The following is a 3,231-nucleotide window of genomic DNA, read 5'->3' as shown; positions in this document are numbered from 1 at the left end:
CTTTTACGGTCCAAAAAGAGTCCCCTCATTTGAAATTGGGAATCCCCTTTTGCAATTTCTCATCTTCTGTTTCTACTTTCTACCCTGTTTCGTGTACTTGGGTTTGGTCACATTCGGAATTAAGAGAAAAGGAAAAAAAAAAAAAAAAAACACAGTTAATTTAAGCCACTTCAATACAATGTTTAACGTAATCTCTGACCTTTCACCAGACTTTGTCAAAATAACGTTTTCAGGATCTCAGATAATTCAACAATTAAGACTTGGGATGTTGGTGGTAAATAGGATTAGCGTTACCGGTTACAGTGTTTTGACCAAATTAAAGAGAAAAAATTCACCAAATGAGCCAAGGACTATGTTTTATTTTATTTTTTCTCTAAAGCATTAGTAGCGATTTTCCGAATGCTGCATGCAATACAAGCCGCAAAGTCATGAAAAAAAGTGGGACACAGTTCTTCTAATTTCATAAACTTGGGAGAATTTATTATTATCTTTACACATGATTAAGATCAAGTTAAAATTAGTGTTTTTAAATAAATATTTTTTAAATAATTAAAGTTATTATGTCTTTTATACTGAGGTTATGATGTAAAAATTTGCTTGATGACATTTTTAAAAAATAAGTGTTAATTTTTTATATTAGAAGTTTTAGAATTCAAAATAAAATAATTTATATTACAACGTAGTTTCTTTTTCCAGGTTAGCATATATTATGAATTTTCCCATTTATAGGAAAAAATATGCACGTTCATTAATTTATAAGACAAACGATAGCAAAAATGTAAAAGATACAGCTTTTGAAGACTTGGTAGAGAAGGACAAAAGATCTTAAATTTTAGCGAAATGATATTTCAACACCCTTATTTGACACTACTTTGACACTGGTGTCGGTGTGTCATTGGGTGTTTTTGTTTTAAAAAATAAATTCTTTTTAATTCTGAAGGAAGGGCAAAGTTGGAATAAAGTTTGATTTATTTTCAGTTTTGCGGTTTCTTTTCCATTTCTCTTTCCTTGCTCTCTGGTTTTGATGAAACAGGGTCTTCCTTCCTCTCTCGNGGTCTCNTCTCGCTCTCTTCCAATCGACCATTGCTCTGTGGTGTTTTGTGCCTTGAAAGCCCTCTTTTGTTCGACCATTGCTCTGTGGTGTTGTGTGCGTTGAAAGCCCTCTCCCTCCGCTGTGGTATCGCCAANGGGTGGGTNTGTGTAGTCGTTTCGTGGTTTCGCTGACGTCTTGGGGTGGGTCTCGTCTCGGTGTGGTGTGGGTCTCGTCTCGCCAAGACCTTTTGCTGCAATGGTGATTTTTTTCAACAGCCCTTTGTGTGTGCTTCGTGGTGGTGTTGTGTAGCGGCAACGTTTGTTTTGGTAAGTGGTTTGTCGCTTTCCTCTTCTTCTGTGCTTCATTAACTTGTATTTCATTCGCAAACTGTAACGATGTTGTGGTCATGTTATAGTCTTTTGGTTTTCCTTAATTATATGCAGTGGTCATCTGTTTTTGAATGGTATGTTTAAGAAATTTTATAGTGGTTATTTGTTCTTTGAAAGCTTGCTCATCCAGACCAAGAACTTGTACAAAAACGGATTCATTTTCTGGTAATCGTTTACATCGTACTAGTAATCGTTTACAGCAAAAATTTAATCGTTTACGGACTAAATGTATACGTCTATAAGGTAATTGTAATCGTTTACATCTTCGTGGTAAACGTTTACATGCTCTTTTCCAACATGCAATCCTTCCATAACCCAAGACACGGTCTTTTATGACATTATTTTTATATTATGCTTTTATGGTGCAATAAATTGTCATTAATTCATTGCTGAAACGGTTTCACAAGTCTTAAAGTATTTTGAATTGCATTTAAGGAGCATTATTTTGTCATTCATTTTATGGGTCAAGATATTCAATATTTTAAGAGGACATTCAAAAGGCACCACTACGGGGCCATTAAAAGCCATTTAACTCNGCAACAACTTCCCAATGACAGTCAACATTACTATTACCCATATATTGAAACCCATGGTTTGAACAAATCTTTGGGAAGACATCAACCAACATCTTAAGACCCTATAAATTCCTTTCCCAAGCCTTGTTATAATAAACCAACACAAAGCTACCCATACTTTCACTATTTTCACTATATTATTTTCAAAACCATGGCGGCGTCATCAAGCACTGCAACATCAANCATCTTGTGGGAGTACTCAACCATCTACCTCACAGACATGGTAATCATGTTCTAACTTGTTGTATATTTTCTTCACGCATTTATAATATCTAATTTTTCCAAACCAATACTGCAGCAATTTGGGTAGGTCGATAGGCATTTCACTGCAGCATATGAAGGCGAATTAGGAAGTACATGGTCGTTGATGGACAATCACGGTTACACACATTTGGTAACATATAACATGAATGTAACCTATCCTAGAATTACGACTAGATGGTCATCATTGAAAAACGTTTATCATGATAGGGTTAATGATGCCCACATTAAATTCNAGTATCACGGTAACAACAACTTCAAAATCATCATATACTTTGGTGCTTGCACTCAAAGCAGTAGGCAATATTTCATTGATCTCTGTAACTATCATCCAGATTCATCATTGTTCACTGTTAAATTGACTAAATNGCAATGTCAAGGAAGTCATTTGGTACGTAAGCAATACTTTTAGTACGTATTTTTCATCACTATTAATAGTTGTGAATGTCAATGAATTAATCATCATCATTCCACAGGACTTGCGCACAACATTTGGGAATGAAATCAGGAACAGAGGCTTCACAGAGGTTGTGCTTCTTGGTCATAACGACGNCGTCATGTGCAAGGTGTTGGTTTCACATTCAAGGAATTCAACAAAGTTTGGAAAAGGTTGGAAAGAATTTTGCAGGCAATATGGGTTGAAGGAAGGAGANNTTCTTGTCTTTGAGGTTCAACATCACAACCATGACAATACAGTAGAAGTTTTCATCAAAGGGTGTAGCTGTATTTTGAACAACCCAATATGTGTGTGACATTTTATCCTTGTAATCACTATATGTTACCAAATAATGNACTTGTAATTTTTTTAATAATATAAATGTTTCATGTTGTTTGGACCGAATGTCATACGTATTAAATCACGATCTTCTTATTTATTTCCCCATTGTTTTACCCAAAAATAATCAAAAAGCAAACCAAATTCCTGAAATAAATTATGATTTCAGGTATTGGTCCCCTGTGTACAAAATCAGGG

The sequence above is a fragment of the Vigna radiata genome, chromosome 7, assembly GCF_000741045.1.
Source record: "Vigna radiata var. radiata cultivar VC1973A chromosome 7, Vradiata_ver6, whole genome shotgun sequence".
Lineage (NCBI taxonomy): Eukaryota > Viridiplantae > Streptophyta > Magnoliopsida > Fabales > Fabaceae > Vigna > Vigna radiata.
Note: the sequence above shows the minus strand (reverse complement) of the source record.